This window comes from Oryzias melastigma, linkage group LG7 (assembly GCF_002922805.2).
Source record: "Oryzias melastigma strain HK-1 linkage group LG7, ASM292280v2, whole genome shotgun sequence".
Taxonomy (NCBI): Eukaryota; Metazoa; Chordata; class Actinopteri; order Beloniformes; family Adrianichthyidae; genus Oryzias; species Oryzias melastigma.
The window spans coordinates 473,598-497,460 of record NC_050518.1 but is presented as its reverse complement, the minus strand read 5'-3'; the positions used below and the strand labels follow the sequence as shown (position 1 = coordinate 497,460).

Below are 23,863 nucleotides of genomic sequence, written 5' to 3'. Positions count from 1 at the left end.
GACATAAGTTCTAAAAAAACAAATTTTCTTTCACCTTTCAACGTAGCTTCAGTGTTAGGATTCGTTTGACTAAGTCTTCAACCGATTATGCAATTAACGTAATTCCAGCTCATTCTGCGAGATCCAGGGTTTTGAAAGTAGGGTATGTATATAGAGTCTGGTGATACAATAGTGTCCTGACACGTGTCTCACAATACGATACGTATAGCAATATAACCAAAGTCTGTACCAGAACATTTTTTTTAGCTTTTTAAGATTACGACTCTACCTGAATATTAATATGTCTTCCATTGTAATAAAGTGGTAAAGTTCGTTGATCACAACATTAACTAAGATCTTGTTTTGGTTGCGGTGTGGAGCTGCTCAAAGAGGCTCAGTGTGCTGCTAACTAGCAGTGGGAGGTTTAGGTGAAAAACAAAGTACTGTGCTGAAGGGCTCTCATAAATAAATAATTAAATATTGTCTTGTCAGCATGTTAAATCGATACAAGTATTGGCAAATGAAATATTGTGATATATCCCCAAATCCTTACACCCCTATTTAGAAGTGTTATCAAAGCAGGTATGAAAAGCCCCTTTTCTCTGCAGAATCAGAGGATTCATGGTGATCGCGTGAAGGGTCAAACATTTATGGTATGTCAAAGGGTGTTTGTTAAGAGTAAAACATAGTCTGAAGTTTCAAATAATAATGTAATAATAGAATAATGTAATAATTACGACGGTGGAGAGACCATACCAGAACACGTGTTTGAAATGCTGCACTAAAATGAAAAAAGTCAGTGTGTAAAACATGTTTTCTGTTGGAAACACTGTCAACAGTTCAGATAAAAGGACTGAATGTTTTCTAGTTGTGACTTTTTTGCATAATTTATCATTCATTAATTTATGATTTGTTTACTCCTGAAGTTAATCAAGAAGTTGACCAAACACATTTTTTAGAGTGTAAAATTGCTTAAAATGACCAAAAAAACATTTCTTTCCATCTAAATCTTTTTGTTTTTATCAGTTTTGTTGATTCTCCTGTTATACACCCTGGCTATTTAATGCAGATAATCTATATACATCCAGTAAAAAGACAAAAAACATATTATATTTAATATTAATATTAGCAGTAAATGAATTCCCTACAAAACTTAAATCTAAAACCGTCAGCTGAAAGTGAACTTCAGGCCTACAGAGACCGAAGCGGCCCGATGAAGAGGAGCTGATGAGCATTTAGGCTGGACTGCACCGGGGCGGGAGGAGGGCTCGCTGGGGGGAGGGGCGCGTCACGTGACCGAGTCCAGCAGAGAGCGCTATAATAGGCCCCCTCTCGGAGCAGAGAGGCATAGGCTGGACGTGAACCAAAGTCCCTTTGCCACACACAGGCTGGCCATTGTTGGCTATTCACTGGACTCCATCTCAGGGCACTTTATCATTCAATTAGGACAGCTTTCACACTGCACACCACAGAATAGAGGCCTTCAATCAAACTGAAAACTTCACACTGGCCCTGGAGGGGACGCAGAGAGGGGACTCGCAGTCGTCACCCCACTTTCATTTTTAAAACTTGTTGTTGTCGTTCAGTCTTTGAGGGGGGAGAGATGTAGGGGAGAGGAGAGAATAGATGGAGACATGTGAGGGAAGAGGAGGAGAGCCGAGGAAGTCTGAAACCACGTGTACGTGCCTGCATGGGAGTGAGTGAAGGGTTAAACCTGGACCAGGTCCTGGATGGAAGGATGGAGGGAGGGAGGGGGGGGCGCTCACAGGAGAGAATCTCACAGAGGAGAACACTTGATAGAAATAATGAGAATGACAAGTATGCTTGAAAAAAACAGAGGAGAAAAAGAGAGCATGGGGGAACGCAGCGCCGGATCAAAACATGGAGTGAGGAGCGAGCGGCGCGAGTACGAAGCGAGTCCAAAACCAACTTGGAGGAGAATCTCATCAATTTTGTAATATCTTTCTATCAGGACAAAGTAAAAAAGAGATTGTCTATTTTTTTTCCTTATTCTTATTTTTGTATTATTATTATAAATTCAGGACAGCAAGTCGTCAAACTGAGCCACAGAGAGACGGAAGTACCGCTGAAAGCGGTCGTCCTTCAGACGCAGCTCCTGCAGCAGAAGTTCATCATGCTGGGAAAAACTGAAGGATCTCATGAACCCAGATATAGAGATTAGCGATGCTTTCGTAGACTTCTTCAAAATAAATAACTTGATCTCTCAGTCAATGCTTCCATGTAGAGGCTAAAAACTTCAGTAGGCGCTAGCTCCTCCCACACGAATCTGGAGTATCAAATTTATGAACATGTTTTTAGACAAGCGTTTAGAAGCAACTTTTGTTGGGAACGCAGCTTTAAAAAAAAAAACAAATGTAAATGTTTTCAAATTAGAACTAAAAGAACATATATTTAAAAAAATAATAATTCATCAAAAAATTCTAAATATACATACACATACATTTAAAGAAATCAATATTTAAAAAATTAAGTCTGTCTTCAAAATGACTGAATTTATGAGGAAAATAAATGTAATATGACTAAAACAGTGCCATGTTAGCTATTCTACACTGTAGCTATGGAATAGCGACATATTTAGTATTGAAAAAAATACATTTACTGAGTTAAATATTTACCTACTAATCAGATAATCTTTTTTCCTTTGAAAAACATTGATAACGCAAATTGCTGATCATTGATGTTATCATGCAAAAAAAAAAAAAAAAAGAAAATAGGCCTATATGTTTTTTAGGATGTTACAATAAATTTGATTGAAAAACATTACATTTAAATTGCTTTTGTCTCTTTTATGGTTTCACATATTTTTCTAATTTTTGTCAACGAATTTCTTCAGAAAAAATGGGATCACATCTTAACCTCATCCATGTATAAATTGGTTTGACATTTTTTATTTTTTTCTGTTAGCATTGAGATAAACCTGCCGCGTATATTTGCAGCTAAATCTGGCCTACAAAAACTGAATCCTAAAAGCCCAAAAATATTTGTATTTATAGATGCAATGTCCTGTTTCTGTGAAATAATGTTTTATTTTATTGCTTCTAATGAACTTTGTTCAAAGACAGTGTTATTACAGACAGTTTCTTTCATTTTTATACTTCAACAACAGTTAAAGATTTTATGTTAAATTCTAAAACATTCAGATGTATAAAAAATAAATTTAAAATAAATATAAAACTATAAATGAAATTATTTTATTTCCCTTTTTTAAATATATTTCTTTTGTTCTCATCATTTCTTGAAAGTACGATTGAGTTTTAGGGCCACTATAAAATTAAATTTAGAAAAAAATAAAGGAATTTATAAGAATAAAGTTGTAAAATCATGAGAAAAAAGTCAAACATTTATGACAAAACATCTACAATTTACTAGAATAAAGTCATACGTTTCTTCTAAAGAAAAAGCTAAGTTTATCTTTTAAAATGTTTTTACAAAAAAATCAAATGTTATCAGTTTAATTTATATTGCAGTAGAATTTAGATAAATCTCTTGGAAACAGCTCAAGAATCTGCTTTTGCTGTCTTTTTTCTGAATGTGCAATTTTATTTTTTGGGAAATTTGTGATTTTTTAAGCATGATTTTTTTCTTAAAAACAAATAAAATTGTACATTTATTATTTTATTCATTTTAAATTTGACTTTTTTTCTATTAGTTTTTTAAATGTATTTTCACATTTTATTTTTTTATTCACAATAAATGTTGACCCTAATTCTCTGTCATATTTAAATGTTATTTTATCTTTTTCAAAGTTAGGCCTGAAACACATCCTGTGGTGCACCATAAGTTTTCTCTACAGTGTTAAAAAATCAAAACCAAACAGATGAAAAACCGCTTTAAAAAATACAATAAAAATTTTCAGAAAATCAATAACAGATATAAACTATTATTAAGTAAAATTTGGTGGTTGTGCTGCAGCTAAAATGCTATTTTTCATTCATGAAATCAATGAATTTGTTAAACACAAATAACTTTATTTTCAATACATTTTTGAATTAAAATTCCCTTCCAGTTTGATGTGATCTATTCACGTTTGTGATTCTGTTTTTTCCATTTTCTTGTCTAAAATATTTTTTAAGTGACACAATAGTCTTCCTCTTTACATTTAAACTTGAGTTGTGTTTTTCTAAATCTTTTCCTTGTTTGATCTCAGTGGTAAAAATCTCTGTTTCTTCTGCAAAGACACATGGAAGGAAGTCTGGCTGTGGAGCCAGCATGCACTGTTGCATACAGCAGCAGCAGCAACAGCCTCTTTGGAGCCAAACCAAAAACCTGTGGAGGAAGTCAGAGAGGGCGCGTCACCGGAGGCTTAGCGACGCTCAGCCGCCGCCGCCGCTGCTCCGGCTGAGCGCGCAGAGAGGAAGAATGTGCGAGTCAGTCGTTACTCGCTCTCACCACACAGATAAGGTTTCACCCATTCGCTGACTCACTTCTGGATCAGTGGACCCGGCAGAACAGAACCATATTTCCGATCTGACTGTACCGGAGCAACAGGCGGGAGTGGAGGTGAGTCACAGCAGCACTTCTGTGATTCAGCATCGCCTCCTTCATGCGAGGAAATCAAGACTCCCATAAACAAAGATCAGTTCTCTCCACTAGCAGAAACCAAACAGGAAATTCGAAACTTTCATCTCGTTCATTCACAAAATTCTGAAGGATGAGTCAAGAAAAACAGAGAAAAAGTCCCTCATCAGAAGCTGACCACAAAGCTTAGGTATAAAAAAAAACCAGCATAAATGTTTAGTTTTACATTTTAGGAGCTTTTCTCTCCTCTGTGACTTTTCCAATTTCAAATAACTGATTTAAAACATTTAAAAGCTTTTATAAAGGTTTTAAATGTGGACATAAATTCTTTTTGTGATGCTTTTAAATACTTTTATTAATATGTCTTCACAGAAATTTATAAAAACATTTTTTAACAATTTTTTGTCAGGATTAGTAATAGAAAAAGGTTTTAAAAGTTTGCAAACGAAAATAATCAGTTCAAAGAATGCAGAGTTTCCTCTACTTCTTTTAAAATATATATATACATAAAAGCTCCCAACAAACTTTTATTAAAACTCATTTTGATTTAGTTCATTTAATTAAAAGTTGAAGTACTAAAAAAAAACTTACATCAATTATTAAAACGTGTTTATGATCGTTAAGGAGCAACAAAAAGTGGCTTTAAATAACAAAAATGCTCAATATGGACAAATAAATAAAACATATATTGTGGGGGAAATAAAGAATAGAAATTTCTGGGGTTTTCTTTAAATAACATATATAATAATTTTTATTCTAATTTACCACCTAAAAATATGTAACATTTTATTTTTAATGTAATTGATATGAAAAAACTCAATATGCAATACTAACAATCAATATGGCTTGAATTGCATGAACAAATATCCAACCAAAAAAAAAACTTTATGCATCATTTCCATTTAACTGCAACAGTTTTATTTAAATAAAAGTCAAAACAATTTAAATTCCACTCCAAATGACCAACTATTACTCAGGAGGCGGGCCTAAACATTAAAGACTCCGTCTGATTGGTCAACAGCCTAAAGTTCTCTACTTATTCATTAAATATTTTGGAACTGCCACAACATCATTTTAGAATTAGGGAAAATATTTAAGGCAACTAGTTATCGCAATTTACAATGTCCTTTGCAATACGTGTAAATCGTGATGACGGTAAATTCACTATTTTTTTGTACGAGCCTAATGATTACGATTATTTATTTCAAGTACATTTTCTTTATCATCTTTGAAACAATCAGCTGCTGCTTTTTAAAGACATTACTTTTACAGTTTGTACTAGTGTTGGGCGATGTGACGATACATATCGTCTCGGCGATAAAAAAGTGTTAATTTTGCCATTTCTCGTCTTTCCTTTCTTAAGTTTTTATTTGTTGATTTTTATTGCTGAATTTTAGTGCAAACATTTGTTTTTCTTCTAAGAAATGTGAAACTTTTGTGCATTTTAAAGCAAAGTTTCTCATTTGTGACAATTATGTTCCTTAAAAAATAAAGTCAGAGAAAAGTAACCAATGACATTTTCTTAGAGAATAAGTGAAAATATATTTTATTGTGATATATCGTGATATATATTGTAATTGTGATATAAAATAATTTATATAATGTTTTACATTTTTTTCTACATTGCCCAGCACTAGTTTGAGCTCTTCTTATCATACAAAAATATATGAAATATTGCATTATTTGTTTTTTTATGTATACAACTTTCAAACAAAGCTGATTCAATTTTTTGCCCTTTTGCCCCCCCCAAAAACTGCTAAAAGGGAACATTTTAATTTTTATTATTTTTAATCATTGCAAATTTGATGGAAAATTTGTGCATCAAGCTGTCCCAAACAGTAGATAACCTTCAGAGTTTCCTCCTGAACTGATGACAGAAGCAGCACAAACACAACACAGTAAATAAGCCTGTAATCTCAATCCCTCAGACTGCGGTGTCGCTTTCTGCAGCTCCAACTAAACAAAATCTGACCACGAATCCTGACATGTGTTTCTCGCTGGAATCATATGGCGTACATCTGTAACAACTGTCAGGATGTCAGAGCGTCCTCCAAACCATGCTCGCTCTTCTTCTGACCTTTCAATCCAGCATGATGACAGGCCAGCAGCGCGCAGGCTTGAGTTTCCTTCAGAGGATCTGCAGACCAGCTGGTCCGGAGCTGAGATCAAGGACGGCCACTGCATGAGCAGCACCTGCGTGTCTGCTCCAGAGGAACAACCAGCAGCCTGCAGACCACGCCATCGCTCTGAGCGCTTTACGAAAAGTAAAACTTGGAGGTATGTATCACCGCAGGAAATAAAAAGTGCCACCCGGAAGGTCCAGGTCAGCTGCTCTTTGATTAAATATCATATTTACAAGAAGAAATCCACAATAAATTCTCTTTTTACCCTGTCAGGTAAAAGTCAGCTATCTGTTTCTTTATGTCTGCGTTTAATAAAGCGTCGATCCAGCAGAGAGCGGAACAAATAAACTCAAAACTTCATGATGGCGGCTGTCAGCTGAACTTAGAAATAACAGACTAACAATAAACTTCTAAATTCATTTATCCTTTTTATTTTTGTTCTAGAGGTGAATAACAACCTGTAATGATTTATTCCTCGCTAAATTAGTTTTGATTTTTTAGTAATTGATTCAACATTTTTAATCTTCCCTTCATGTTTTCGTTTAATTTGACTAAAAAGATTTTTGGGTTTTCCAAAATATACCAACTACTTTTCTTAGTAAATTTTTTAAGCTTCACTTTAGCATTTTGAGGCTTTCCTTGACTGTTTTTGTACACAGTTTAGCCAACAAAGCTAATGAGCTAATGAGAATTTGCATTAACATAAACCAGTTAAGCAGTTTGCATTTAGCATTCTGCATTTCTTAACTAAATTCAATGTTGCAAAAAAGTTCTATAAGAACGTTTATATTATAAATAAGTCTTAATGTTAGTAATTTAGTTCAAAGTTTTAACTGAATTTGATTTTCTTCAACTCATTCTGAACTTTTTATCTGTTCTATTTTCAGTAAATAAGAGAATTAAAGTCTACATGTTGGCTAAAAATGATCCTATTTATCCATCTATCTTTACACACACACTAAACAACAGCACAATCACTGCAGAAGTTTCACAAAATGGACAACTTATAAAATCTGACAATATTTGGTGATCTGAAGAAAAAAAAACTGAAATATTTCATTTTTCTACTTTCTTGTGTTTGGAGAAAAAGCCGTCTTCAGATCCATCAGTGAAACAAGTGCACACATGGACCAGAACACTTTTAAAACCATTCATTCAAATAAAAACATCTGCTCTTAATTTTTTTAAATGATCCTGTTTGCTTAAAGACCCACTCCAATGAAAATGGTGTTTTTACATGCTCTTGTAGGGTTTTTCTTATCATGGAGGACACATATAGAAAAATATAAGATTAAAACTGCATTTCTGAGTATTTCTTTGCTTAAATGATGTTGGATCAAAAGCAGACAAAAACCAGCAGTTTGAAAAAGCTCAGGTTGGTGACCCAGTAGCTGCCACGTCTCCCTGCTCCACTACATTCTGATTAGGGCTGTCACAATTAGTCAATTAGTCACGACTATGTCGACTATTAAAATAGTCGACGACTAATTTAACTGTCTATTAGTCTTTTTTTTTTTTAATCTCAAAACCACGGTGTGCACTTTCTAATGCTGCGTCTGCCATTGTCCTTAACACACAGTAGAGATAATGCTGGTCAGTAATTATGTCATAGGAAGTTCTATGAAGACTCTGGCACCATAACAATACGCCAACGGAGCTTGAAATTAGGAAACAAACAAATAAAAGTGCCCAATGCGACATCTGCGAGGAAGAACTTGTGTTCCACAGCAGCACCACAGTGATCCATGAACACCTGAAGAGGAAGCACGATTTGACTGAGTACAATGATGATGAAGAGGGATTGTCGCCTAGAAAAGCTAAGCTAACATTAGCGCAGATAGAGAGCTCTTTTCTTAGCTAAATGTTTCCTGTGTATCCCTGTAACCTCTACCCCATCAGAGTCAAATGTCCGCTAGAAGAACTCCAGATCCCTAAAGAGATCAAGTCTTTCTGCAAGACATGTTGAAATGATAACTTTCCTGCTACGAGCAAGAGCATCGCTCGCATTTTCTTTGGAAAGCTGATGTTAGCTTGTGAGGAGCTGTAAGCTAATGGGAGAGAGTATAAACAAAGGCATGCTGGGATATCAATGCAGGGTTACTTCCGCACCAACAGTACCATCCACAACTCAGAGACGAGTTTCTAATGAGCACCTGCTGCTCTGCAGAAAATATTTTAGATTTTGGCTGCATAATCGTAAATAAAAAAACACTGGGAACAGTTTTACAATAGATAAAAATATAGCTGGAATGGGACTTAAAAGGTTACAAAAAAACATTTATCTGAAGATATAAATTAATATAACATCACCAAGACAAACATCACAGCTAAGATTGGCTTCCTCTTAAGAGTTTATGGTTTATTCCTAAATTCTTTCAACTTCTGCTGGAATTTTAAGGGTTTTTTAAGCTCTAGTAACTCCCATTTACCAGATGACTCTGTGTGCATCCAGCACTAAGTTAAAGATTTGTCTGCCAGCAAACCCAACAGATCTCCTCAGGCTGCTTTTTTTAAATTAAACAAAACAGAAGTAAAAGCACCTTAAAATTTAACCCGGGATAAACAGAATTTATAAATGTTTGACAAAAATGCTCAATTTGACTAAAACATGCAAACAAATGATGGATTCAGGTCAGTTAAAAAGACATTCACCAAAAAGTAAATAAGAAAATGTTTCACTTCACCTTTGTCTCAATTCCCTCCTTTTTTTTTAAGTTCTTTTACTCTCTAACACCAAAGAGTCGGGTGTAACGGATCACAAAACTCACGGTTCAGATTGTGTCATGGTTTTAGAGTCACAGTTCCAATCATATTTTGGATCAGTGAAAAGTAAAAAAAAACAGCAAAAAACAACATTTTTGGAAATGCTTCAAGACATATGTTTAATAAGGTATATAAAGTACTTCACACACACAATAGGTTATTTATGTATGTAACATAATTGGAATGGATTCTGAAGTTAAGAAAAACAGTTTTGCGCTGATATGCAACACTGCAGAGATATAAGGTTGAACTATCCATCCATTTTCATGACCCACTTTATCCCTTTCGAGGTCACCTAACCTGGCTACTGTTGGGTGAAGGCGGGGGACACCCTGAACAGGTCGTCACACACGATCACACACCCATACACACCCACAGTCACACCTAGGGACAATGTAGAGCAACCAATCAACCTATGAAGCATGTCTTTGGACGGTGGGAAGAAGCTGGAGTGCCAGGAGAAAACCCACACATGCACGGGGAGAACATGCAATCTTCACACAGAAAGGTCCCAGCTGGGCCTTCTTCCTGCAAAGCAAAAATGCAGATTCTGCTGAGGAACTCCTTTTTCCCCCTCAGAATCAGTTGGGCTGAGAGTTACGGTAGTTAGAAGAGTGTGTGCTATTTTTTTTTTTTAATTTAGCATGTGATATTTTTAAGTCATCTGCAACATCTCCAGTACTACAAACCTTGAGTTCGTAACTTGACTTCTTCTATGTTTAGTTTGAACCACGTCGTCTGCTTTGCTCTGTATCGTCCTCTGCTGACTCTTCGATCAAAATGGATTTAACAGTCATAAATTTTAATATTAAAAACGTACTACAATGAAACTTTTTTTTAACATGTTCTTGCTGGGCCGGCCCTGGGTATAGGCGACCTAGGCGGTCGTCAAGGGCACCATCTGCTGTGCTGTAGGGGGCACCACATTTATTATTATTTTTAATTATTATTTAACACTGCTCATTTTGTGTAAAAATGTTAAAAAGGTAAGAATTAAAACCATGAATAAAATAACTCAAAATTTTGACATAATCAATCATTTTGCCTTTGTTAAGAATTCCCAAGAGCCTTCACGGTCACTTCCTTTTTAGCTAGCTAAGATGGAGCGACAACGGCAGTGGGAAATGGGTAAAGTCTAAAGACCAGCTCCACTCTCTCATTAGGATCCCAGTTTACTGCTTTTATCAGAAGATTGGAAGTTTGTTTTAGCTTGCTCTTGTTTTTCAATTAAAATGTCCAGTGAGGTCTTGCTGTTAAAGGTTTCTAAGACAAATGTTATTTACGTTTTATTCTTACTAATGCGTGTTAACTTAATGAATACAGAATCAAAATAATTAAATTAAACCATATTCTGTATTTTCTCCTTTTTTGAGCGAAAATGTTTGGCCACCCCGGTTTAAATGAACTACTACTGCTCTACAGAAACTATATTCTTGAAAACGACAGTTTTTTTATTTCAGTAAAAGCAGCATAATCTGTATCAATAAAAGACCACTTTGAAAACAGATCAAAAAATGATTGGAGTGAGACTTTAAAGTCAACTTTAAATTAAACTATTTTATTATATGTACCAATATCATGTACATCAGATTTCTTACTAACATTGGTAGCAGTATTTACATCATCATGAGGTAATAGTTTACTTATTTCCATTAGCCTATTAATGTAGTTAGCCTATTGATAATTTCCAACAACACATGTCAAATGACACCCACACCCCCCATTTCTGAATTACTGACCAAGTCCTGACCCACACACCTGCACTCATCGCTTCACTCATTTATCCGTGTCACCTGGATTTTATATTTTAGAAAGTGGTAACATTTGATTGACTGATGAACATCAAGTCTTGAGCTTGATTTGGCTTTATGAGCAAGATGGCACGTCGGTTTTTGTACAGGTGGAGGGTTGATGGCATCACCTCCACCAATGGAAATGACCACAGAAATCCTCTCGTGTCTATTTCAGTACACGCTTCACTAAATGAGGCTAGCAATAAATTATTATTTATGTTCAGTACTATTTAGCAGATATAAATCTATGACCTAAACCATCAGTGCAATTTTAGCGTCTCCTTCACTGCAAACCACATCAACGTTACCCCCCCCCTCACAATAACTTCCTCTGCTGTGGGTCATCCTTGAAACCAACAGACCTTCTTCTATTCCAGACCAGTGAGTGCCTAAGGTTAAGTGCAAGTCTATCAGTGACTGAGAGACGACCCCTTGAACCAACGCTGTGTTTACCGCACAGAGAAAAGCCTATTAATAAATCTGTGGCAGACAGCCTGGCGGAAGTGGCCCGGGGGCTGTAAACTCAGTCTAGAAGAGAGGGATGAATGAAGAGCAAAACAGAGCGCGCCAGATGGACAGAGCTCCACGGCGAAAAGAGCAGGAAGACGAAAAGAAGCGAGGATGCATGGAGGCTGACAGAAAAGGATGCCGGGAGAGGAAAAAGAAGGGAGTGAGAATGATGTGTGTGGAAGCTGTGAGGACTGGTTGATGGATTGATGTTGGTTCCATAAAACCACAGCTGCCTCGCTCTTCCTAGAAAAAGAACCACAAGGAAAAGTGGCAGTATGTGCTTTAAGCATCTCGCATCCTCTTACTATTTCTGACCGGCCGACTGCAGGAGTAATCAGAAGGTGCACAGGTCCAAAAAGCTTTGGGAGAGAAATGCAAACCCTGCCTGCATTTCTCAAAAACAGTGCTTTTGCATTGTAAAAATGAAAAGTTTTCTCTTTAATTAGCCTTGTAAATATTTGTGTGCATGCACTGATGTATGTGCGCCGCACGGCACATTCGTGTGTCTGTTTTCAATCAGTGCGTTGCACAGTAAAGCGCCGTTCTTCCCTCTGACAGCCCAGAGAAACGCCGTAAATATATGCGTGGAGTTCTGTTTACTATAATGCTAATAAAAAGTGATGTTGAGGTCGTGTTTGCACCCAAAAACCTTCACCCAAACAACAACTACTTTGAATTATTTTGAAAGTATACAGGAAAATGTTTGGCTTCATGCAGATTCACAGAGTCAACAAAATGCACCTACAGCTGCAGGTTTGACCAAAGAAAAAAAGGGAAAACAGGATCTGCTCCTCATGAAGATTTAGGTTATGTCTGTTCTCCCTCACTACTCCATAACCCTAAAGACTGCAGAACCATCCAGTGCTCTGGATTTCAATGCAATTTTGACACATCCTCACAGCTTTTCTTTTCTTTTTCAAATTGTTAAACATGACATCACCCTTTTGCCAAAGTAAAAAACGAATAAATATTAACATTTTACAGACTTTTCATCAATCTAATGTATTCTGATGATGAAAACTTTGATAATTCTTTCAAAAATGTGTTAACATAATTTTTTTTCAAATGACAAATCATTGAAATGCAATGCATTGTGGTCTATATTCATCAATCTTGTGAGCATCAATGCCCACTAATTTTTCACAGACTTCTGGGAAATTTTCAGGAAACTGGATTTTGAGGTATGTAGATTTGGACATCCCGAAAAAATGAAGAATGCCCTACAGCACGTCAAAGTCACGGCCCAGGGGCCGAATCCGGCCCGCCAGGTAATTTTATCCGGCCCTCCATATCATTCTATTTTATTGCTATTACTGTAATGGCCCGATGTTATCTTGCGCTTATTTCTAACTTGTATAATTTTGACAAAATATATTTTTATGGAGAGTAAAATATTGAAAGTTATTTAAGGTTTATGTGGATTTATTCTGGAATAATATTCCTGGCTGTTTTTATTCATAGTAATGTTAAAAATTTACATTTTTAAAGTTTTAAAAATGTGTTTTTAGCGTGTTTAATAAATGTTTATCCTGTTCAGCCTGTGACCTAAAGTGTCATTTGGATTTTGGAGTTTGTCTTCACATTTATATCTGAACATTGCACACCACTGTGGTCTACGGCTGAAAGAGCAGTCACTGTGTTTTTCATTTTTTAAAAACTTTTTGAGTCAAAGTTTGTTTTTATGACACTTCAGCCTTCCCACATCAGCTCTATCCACTATTAAATAATTATTGAAGACAACCTTAACAATAAAAATCTGATTGCACCAAATTCTATAAAATCCTGAGATGTATCACAACACTCCAATTAGTTCTGTTACTTCATTAAAAAAAAACTCATCATATGAAAAAAAAAATCTTTAAAATATGGATTTTCCTTTCGCCATTTCCTGTCTCACATTTTCCGTTTCACATCAAATGTAGGTAAAAAAGTCTCACAGGTTTGTGTCTTCACAAAAAAATTGGAGATTTTTTACAAACAAGTTGTCAGAGTTTTTGCAAAAACTATTGATGTGATCTTCATGAGTCAGAAAGCACAAAAAACTATTGAGGATAAATAGTAAATAGAGATGCCACAGTTTAAAAACTAAATTGTATGTTACACCATTAAACCAAATGGTGGTGAAAGCGATAAATCTGTACTACAGGTTTGCATAAGTGTATGTTAAAAGTGTTGCATGCCGTGCTAAATTTTTTAATTTAAGATTGTTTTATTATATATATATATATATATATATATATATATATATATATATATATATACTACATTATTAGTAAAACCAAATTATGATTTTTTATCATTATTATTAGCACAACAGAATATTAAGATCACAAAATAAGTAATATTATGTGTTTTTTTCTCGTAAATTTACGACTTTTATTCTCGTAAATCTATACGTTTTTATCTCATAAATTTACGAGATTAAAATTCATAAATATACAAGAAAAAAAGTCATACATTTATCCTATGACTTTTAAAGTAAAAAAATAATTAAATAAAATATGCAACTTTGTTCTTGTAATTCAACATTTACGACTTTTTTCTAGAAAATTTACGAGATTTAAAGTCGTAACTTAAAAAATGTTTTGTATGTAAACTGGCCCTAGAACTCTGTCGCACTTATTAGCTAATAAATTAGATTTATTTCTCCTGAATTTTTAGGTTTTTGTTGTTTCTTATTACACGGACCACATCTGAAACATAAACAAGACTGTGATTCAAAAATCAAGGTTTGAACTGGTTAAGTGAATAGTTACACTCACAGAGGTAAAATGAAGATAAATGGAGAAAAAATGTGAATTTCTGTCACATCTAAGTCAACTACACAGAATTTATAACAAATTTTTCCAAATTTGAGGGAATAAACTGGAAGAGGTTTCAACCAGTAGTGGGGGGAATTGATTATTAGATGACGATCCATAAACGATTCTGAATAATTTTTGAATTTTAAATAATTGATGTATTTAATGTAAATAAATTAAAGTTAAAGTAACAAGCAGAACTAAACATTGAGGTGTTTTTCAGCGCATCATACGACCAGCCCGACTTCAGTGTTGGCGGCCAATTGGCTTTGGATAAAAGTCCTTTGGTGTGTACGTTCTGACAGACCAAAATTCATTATGAAGGGAACAAATGTGCAAAATCACATCCTAAACTTCCATCCGGAGGAAGAGATGGGTAGAAACCGTTTGCTGTGAGTGTGGCTTTAACAAGTTCTGCTGACAACCCTTCCAACGGTCAAAAAACCATATTGGATATAAAGAAATTTCCACCGTAGTCGGAAGAGGCTGAGCTAATAACAAAGTCGATCAGAGCGTTCATAACTCTGAGACTAAAGTCTGTGGTGGAGAGTGAGAGATTCTAAACGTTGCTCCATAGAGATACAACATCCCTTCCCGACACGGTCAACCACCACTACATACTGAGACAAAGCTGAAGTCATGCCAGAAGTTGTAATAGCTGAAAAAATAACGCGTTTTACTAGAATCAGGCTTCATGATTACTGTTTATTAATAACAGAAGACTGGGCGCTAAAATCTCATGTCCTTCAAACTCAGATAATGACTGGAAGCTGCATGAATAATTGTTTCATAAACAAATCAATTCCTCAAGATTCCAACCCCTAGTTTCAACTACAACTAGTGAAGAGTTGTGAGTGCTTAGTGTGAGATTACGCAAACTCCGAACAGTTTCAGACTGGTTTAGGATCTACCTGACACTTCTATGGGAATTTTGTCAATGAGCTGCAACCCAAAGAGGAGTTTAAGGATTATTTATAACAGTGATCCGATTTGTATCATAATTTTTGGCTGATGATACAATTCATAATCGATATCGGTTCATTTTAAACTATTCGATTCACTGACCTAAATTGGATCTTTATCCAAAACTTCCACCAGTGGGGCTCAGAGATAAAAACCTGGTACTGAACAGTGCAGATGAAGTTCCAGATTCATTGTATTTCTTCAAGATAATCATGTGTAAATTAAATATGTGAACAAACAACTAAACAAGAATGAAAGGTAAATCCATTCACATTTTAGTTTCATAAAAAACCCAAAAGGAACATTATTAGAACATTTTACCACACTGTATGGTCACGTCTTTGCTAAATTCAAAGTGTTTCCAGACATTGAAGCAATTATCTTCTTTTGCTGCTATCACATGTGTGTTGTCCGCTTTGCTATAGTCAAATAAACCTCCCATGTCTCAATCCAAATGGTATATAAGGATTTGTGTCATTTTAAAATGATTTTATAATGACATAGGTCGATTCACTTATCAACTTCCCTCAGACAGATCGATCTGATTGGATCGTAGGAAAATAAATTGATTCTACGATTGAGTCAATCCTTGTTTTTGTACTTTTTAGTACGAGTTCCGACGTTCCTCCATTTTTTTTTTTACATCCAACATGCATCCACCCCCTTCAAAGTGACCTTAAAGACCAGCAGGTCTCGTGTGAAACCTCAAACACTGCAGACATGTGGTCTCAAGCACTGACCATGCATGCATGTAAACACTGCGGTGCACATGTGAGTACACAAAAGTGCAAACACCTTGTGTTTACACTCCTAACTGCAGGTTTTTTTGGGCGCCGTCCCCTCCAAATAACAAACAGTCGGATGTTCTCGTCGGCCTTCAGCGGACATCATCTATTCTAGCATGAACCCAGTGTCCTTTGCTCCCTCTCCCTGCCTCCCCTCTGCCCCAACCCCATCCCATCCCCTCCTCTATAAGGTGAAGAAGTACAAAGAAAGGGATCAGAGCTTTTCCGATGTTTATCCCCCTCGAGAGCTGTCCCTCCCATTACCCAACTGATGCTCTTTTCTCATGGAAATCAGCCTGCTGTTGCCACCATTGCTGCCACCGCTGCCCGTGAGGGCTGCAAGGCATTGTGGGAGATTTTACAAGGCGAAGACCTCCCCTCCAGCTCCAAAACAGTCCTTTCTCCCTCCAACACACACATACACGAGGAGCAGCTCAATCACAGAGGCAAACATGAAACGTGCTGACTCCCGACCACAGGGGCATGGAAGCAATGTAAGGCGATGCATGGAGCTTAATGAGAAGAAGCTGGCTAAATGGACCCAAGAAGAGAAAGTCATGTTGAGCAATGCGGCCAGGAATGCTGGGGAATAATCATCAGGAGTGGAAGGAATGTTTTTACATATCACTTCATGCATGTGGGGGAAAAAAAGCTAAAGAAAGAGAATAATCAAATCTGTCACTGCAGCCAAAACCACCATAATAACAGCTACAAGGCTGCACAGGGCTGCAGGGCAGATCCGTCGCCATCTGGGTGGCTGCAGCAAATATCAACACACGCCTCTCAACTTCCACTGCAACTGGCAGAAACGCAGCATTATCTCGTGACAAACTCACTTCCATTTCCTTATTATGTAGCTGGAGGCTTTGATGGCTTGGTGCCTGACTCAGACCCTCAAGACAAAAACAGAGACCGAACTCCCCAAAATCGTCTTCACTGCTGCTCTGACCCGAGTCCAGCTCAGACCCTCATCAAACCTGCTCTGCATGCAGAGGTACGACTTCTCCCGCTGAGCAAATACTGAAAGGACGGGTCCCGTGCATGTGCAGCAGACTGCGAATACAAACGTTTGTGAGAGCGCAAAAAAATCAGGGATCAGCCTCGCTGGGAGCTCCGGAACAAGAACGCCTGCACCTTTTACAACGATCATCGCAAAGACAGAGTTTTAAAAACTTATTTTTTAGCCATATTGTAATGGCTTTGTCGTATATTTCTTAACAGATCAACATTCAAAAGTTTTACCCTCCAAATATTTTCTAAAAAAGGATCAAAACCAACTAACACTTGCTGTCAGTTTTCAAGGTTTATTAAAATAGTTTTGTGTTGTTTCCCTGATTATTGAGCCTAGAAGTCTAAATCTGTGAATATCTTGCTAACTTTATCGAAATTAGCAGTGCATCTTCATCCATTCTTTTTCTTGACCTACTGTATCCCTTTTGGGATCATTGGGTTGCTGGAGCCTATCCCAGCTTAGGCAAAGGTAGTGTACACTCTGGACAGGTTGACAGTCTGTCGCAGGGCTCTGCAGCGCTTTACGACAGTAAGATGTCGTGATATGTTCATCTACTTCTAGCAGAGTATTTATTTCTAATAATAAGCTTGAAATGTATAGTAATGAATAAAAAATTAATAAAATACATTTCAAATCCCTGATCGATGCAACATCCGATTCTGATCAAGTCTGAAACTACGTGATCGGATCGAGACATCTCTAGATGTGACAACCATACAAAATTCAGGCGTATAAAAGCCATAAACTATGTTCCGTTTGTCCGATGATGTGCTGGAACATCAACCACAAAAGCAATAGTCCTTCAAACTTTAGGACGCCATCTTAAATCAGAGTTTTCTGAAATGCCTTTAAAATCAAAGCTTGAAACTTGCTTTTGTAGGTGCATTACCAGACGAATGTTTGATCCACACCAGAGGCTGTTCTTTCCTGTGTTTCAGTTCACTGCTCCAAACTCTTACCTGAACAATAAAGACCAACTGAGAACAAGAGTTCTGGTGCAGCTCACTTCAGAGCAACGAATTTCAGCACCACAAAAACAAAACAAAAATAGCAGGTCGTAACGTGAATCTACATCAATGCAAATCAGAAAAAAATCAAATGTTTCATTGTCAAACTTTGTGTTGTGACAAAGAGCAGATGATTCTTAATATTTGGGATGTCTTGATCAGGTTATTTTGGGTTCGATCCGATTCAGTCATTTGATTTTGAGTATGATCCGATACTTTTGTAACACAATATAAAAATGTAATAATTTAATAAAAACAAATTTTATTTCATTACAATGTATTACCATTAAACACTTAAACAGAAAACTTCTGTGAAGTAGCTTTAATAACAAGTACAAATAGTGCAACTATTACCTTAAAAAAGAAAAAAAGAACTGTTATCCATTAAATATAGATAATTAGTCAGGTGAGACAGTTTAGTGACTTTAGCTTCAAAATCTTAAGAACTAATGAACATTTTTAAACAAATCTGATTCATATCTTCATTTAAAAATCTTAGAAATGAATGAGGACTTTGTTGAGGCATGAATATGATGATAAGAATTCATGATTGATATCAGTAAAAAAATCAAACAATTTATTTGCTTTTTTGTTTTTTACTTATTAAGACTTTTTTTAAGTCATCAAATTTTCGACTTTATTGTCCCAGAAGTGATTTTTTTCTGAACTTTTGTATCTCTGTCAGAAAAATATAAAAAAACAGGCATATCAAAGAACCCCTCGGGTCCTAAGAGGTTAAATCCCAGAGCAGTTAGCAGCTGTCGTGCAGCCGTCCGTCTATCGGCAGCACAGAGAGCTTAGAATTTAAAAAATGAACTTTTTTCCATTGAAATGTATTTGTAGGTCATTGTTTGCATCAAGACAAACTAATAGACACTGGCTGTCAGTTTGAAGTGTTTTTAAAGGAGTTATTGATCATCTCGCTAGCTTGATTGAAGTGATTTTGTTAGCCTCTTGAATGACTGAACTGCTGCAATATTCTGCTGCTTTCCAGCAATAACATGTGGTGATATGTTCATGACATGCAGGCTCCTAGTGGAGTGTTTATCCGGAGTAATAAACTTGAACCATAAAGCGCTGATCATAATAAGAATAAATTAAATATCCGATACTGATCAAGAGACAGCATTCGATTACCGATGGAGTCGTCAACCACGTGATCAGACCCCATTTTTTCTGATCGGGTCGGGACATCCCTAGTTAAAATACAGACAACCAGAGGAAAACAGACACTTTCTTTTTTCCTTTCCTATTTTTTCCATCCTTGTTTTGGGTATTATTGTATGAGCAGTTTTTGGAACTGTCTAAATGAAGGTGCTACATTTTTCAGCAAACCAAAGATTAGCTTAAAGTGGTGAGTCATTGAAGGTTCACAATGGTTTTTCTGAAACGAGCTGGTCAGGATGGACAGTTTACCTCAAAGCTGTTCTTTTGTTTATTCCTAACATACCTTCGTGCTCACCACTCACTTCATTCAATTATTTAATTGAATAAAATGTTGCTTCTCCGGTGAACAACTTATCTGACGTTGCAGTTCACTTTGAATAGATTCAAAATCTTAGAAAAGTTTAATTGAGCTTCTCCTGCAGCAGAGGCTGAAGTGCAAACTCGGCAGTGATTAGGAAAACCGGAGAGGGGCGTTCAGGGTTTACTGGAGGAGAATTAAGGCAAAGACCATTATGTAATTGGAAGTTTATGTTTGGCCACGTTTTCTTTTTCTTACTTTGGAAACAAATTCAATAAAATACATTTGCAAGTCAGTAGAACAAACAGAATTTCACTACAGCCACAAAAATACATCAGCACTAAAACAAACCCACCATGACCTCTGACCTTTTAGAGAGGCAACATTTGCAATAAAAATGTGATGCATCATCGACAACAAATCAGTAAGAAAACCTGCGCATTTCCTCTTCGATACTATGAGCTTAAATACATCAAATGTTAAAACGTTGGAGAAAGCTTCATAAATATTCAGATTGTTCTGTGATTTTAAACCCTAAAATATCAAACAAAGTTGACTGCTCAACATGAAGATGAATAAAAAGAAAGACTAAAGCTGTAGTGACATACTAATCTAATCTTATGTAGAAATCGAGATTCAGGACAATAGAAAATCAGTTGCGAAGCTCAAAATTGCAGCACAGAGTCATGGTCTTTCAATGTTAAAAAGACGTTTCGGTTGCTATGGACCATCGCCTTCATGATGGTCGTCACTATGAACCTAAATATGAAGACGATTGCAGTTAAATGCTATTTTACTACATTCAAGAAAGGGGTGTCAAAAAGCAGGAACCGGGACTACAAGAATTGTATTACTCTGCACAGATCTTTGTGTTTCACATCAATGATTTCAATGGTTCTTGAAGATCCAGTCCAGTAAAAATTGTGTTTTTGTTGTTTCTAACATGTTCTTGTGGCATTTTTATGAAAATTGTAGTTCTGAGTATTTCTTTTTTCAAATCGTGATGAGCAGATGCTTGGCGCCAACAGTCCAGCCCACAAATCAGAGGTGAATTTTGAATAAACTCCTGCCGCTCTGCAGAAACTATGTCCTATGAAAACGGCAGGTGGATTTAGTTTTTGGCTAAAAACGCCATAATGGTCAGGAAAAGATCCCCTTTACAATAGATCAAAAGATGATCAGAGTGAGACCTCAAGAAACTTAGTTTGAGAAAAATGTAGTGGAGAAACAGTAACCAGGTTTTAACTCCTCAATTAATATCCTGTCATCAAAACACATCTTTTGTGATGAAATGTGAGAGCAGAGAAACCTATTAACTCCTGGATTGAAAAAGAAAAAGTGATGATAAAAACAGGTGTCCCTATGCTTTTGTTTGAAAAACAACCCGCTTTAGAAAACGTTAGAAACCAGGATTCTCAAACACATCTTTACTCAGAGACATTCATATATGACAAATACGTCTGTTCCAGTTTGCCTCGATTTAAATTGTCAAAAAAGTTACACAGTTTCTCAAATCTGACCAGAAAGAACGGCAGAGGAAAACCGCCTGTTTCCATCCCTGATCTGACTATAAGTTTTTTGTCTTTTTTCTGCCTCAGATTTGTTGTTGTGGATCATTGACTGTATATGAGAACTGGAGCAAGTGATTGTGACATTTATTTCTGGCTCCAAAAATACTGTTAATTTCCATTTTTTTGCCGATATTAATGCCATCAGCAATCAGTGATTGGTCCAAGTCGGTCTATGTCTCAACATTTCTATGGCGACCACTATCACCAATCAGGAGTGAGCTTGTCTAAAGGCCACACCCCTTCCAAAGCGGACATGGGAAAATCTGTAAAATGTTTTGAACATTCATAGCCAGTTTATAACTTGAATTACTAAAAAATAAGACGAAAATTATGATTTTTAAGAACATGTTTAAAAAAGGTATCGGAGCAACAATGGTTATTCTGAGAAATAGAATGACTGAGTAATAGCTGATTATTTCTCTATAGAAGTCTATGGGATTTTGGCTTCATGGAACCAGCTGTTTGGAACGCTGGTGGGGGAGGGGTCACTCTGTCCAGTTCTCTTATGCCTCTTTTCCACTGAGCGCTACAGTACGATCCAATTCAATTCAATGGAAACGAGGTTATATACAGTCAATGCTGTGGATAAGCCTGAACAATACATCGCAAATTTATCGTCATCGCAATATCTACCTGTGTAATACACGTATTGAAAAAGAATTGCAATAAATAGTTGTGTTTCTTTATATGTTATATATGTTATGTTATATGTTATATAAAGCCTTTGAAAAAAATATATATATATTTGAGGTTTAAGATGATTTATTCTGTAATAATATTCCAGCATTTTATTATTCATAGTAATGTTAAAAAGTCATGTTTAAAAAGTTTTAAAAATGTAATTTTAGAGCGTATAATAAATGTTTATCCGGTTCAGCCCGTGACCTAAGGTGTGTTTTGGATTTTGGCCCCCTGTGTGATTGAGTTTGACACCCCTGATTTAGAGGATAATTTAAGTTCTGTTGAATTTATTAAAAAAACTGATGCAGTGAAATGGAAATGATGTATTAGTTGTTTTGTTACGTGGTCATGTATCACAATTCATGTCGTCATTGCATTATTGATCAGTAATATAGCACATTTCTCTAATATCTTGCATGACATTCCCTGTCTGACCCATTGAATTGTTTGTCCACATTCACATTGTTACTGAATCGCACCAGAGTTCACTTGCAGAAACATGGACCTGCATCAGAAACAAACGGTGTAGACCAGAAAGCCCGGCGAGAAAACGACTGTTCCAACTACAGAAAACAACTTCATATTTAACCCAAAAACATGACAATCCAAGAAAACCAATAGTAATCTGGATCCATGGAAGCACGTGTTCCAATGTTATAAACACCCCGGTGAACCTTCAACAGCGTGACAAACTTTCTCGGTCTTTCAGACCAAAACGTTTCGGTTCCCACACGCCAAACGAGTACAATCAGTTTAAAGGTCAACAGAGAAAAAAGCTCAATCAGTGGAATTAACCCAACGTGAGTGGAGATGGACAAAATAAACCCCCAAATTCACGCAGAGTTCCGGCTTGTTTGCTGAGCAGCAGAAGCGAACTGGAGTCATCTGCTAATGAATGACAGAAAGTCCGTTTTTTGGAGCCACTTCTGCTCTGCTTTCCACGCTTAAGTGACAGCAGACGTGTAAAAAAGCCTGCGGGAACGTCAGCTATCAGTAACAAGTGCATAAACTGAGCCCCCGCATTCTGAACCCAACAACCCCTTCCCCCCTCCTCCTCCTCCTTTTTTTCTTTTTTTGGGTCGGGACTTAGTTGTTATTTACGCGCTTGGAGCAAAAGCCCTTCACTCCAGAAAAACACGGATCCGTGACGGAGCGCGTGGAAGCGGTTCCACCGAACTTCCGAGTCAGGGTCCCACAAGTCTGAGGACACCCCCCTGCCCCCCAACCCTCCATCCATCCCCTCCTGCTCCCCAGATCACCGAAAACTTTGCGGGGACAAAGTGCGCCGACGAGGGTTGGAAAAGAGCCCCCCCTCCCCACCCCGCGCGTCCGCGGCGCGTTTACCGGCCGAGGACAGGAGGGGCTCCGGCGTGCGCGCACAACAAATAAATAAATAAATAAGAGCCGGGGCTTCCTTCCAGGCTGCCGCAGCGAACTCCGCGCAAAGTTCGGATGGCCGCAGCCAGCCGAGCGTCGCGCACGTCGAAGTGTCACCCCGAGTTCTGCGCCGATTCCCCCGAATCCAGCGCGTCAAAAGCGGATTCCGGAGCCCCGACAAGAAAAAGAAGAAGCAGCAGCGGCAGCAGCAGCGAGCAGTTCACTCACCGAAAACTTTCCAGCAGCAGCAGCAGCGCATTAGTCAGATCCACATGCAGTCCCGGTGAGCTTCATCCCGGACCCGAACCCCGATCCCGCCGCGGCTGAGCGCACGCCGCCGCCGGACGCTTTTCTTCCGCGTCTTCTGCGCTTTTCTTAATTTTCCCGATTTTTTTCTGTAATTTTTCGAAATCCGAGGCCTGAGCGTGCGTGTGGCTCTGCGCAGGCTGCAGCCGAGTTATGGGGCGGTAAGCATTGTGGGAGCGTGACGTCAG

At 37.1% G+C, this 23,863-nt stretch overlaps 1 protein-coding gene across 1 annotated transcript in view; it reads right to left on the bottom strand.

The window, feature by feature from the left end:
• plagl2 (pleiomorphic adenoma gene-like 2) overlaps positions 1–23,857 on the bottom strand; it is a 60,805-nt gene extending 36,948 nt beyond the window's left edge. Inside the window, exon 1 of the mRNA XM_024293756.2 lies at positions 23,598–23,857. The gene's annotated coding sequence lies outside the window, so the exon portion shown is untranslated. The remainder of the gene's footprint in view (positions 1–23,597) is intronic.
• Between the last annotated feature and the right edge of the window lie 6 nt (positions 23,858–23,863).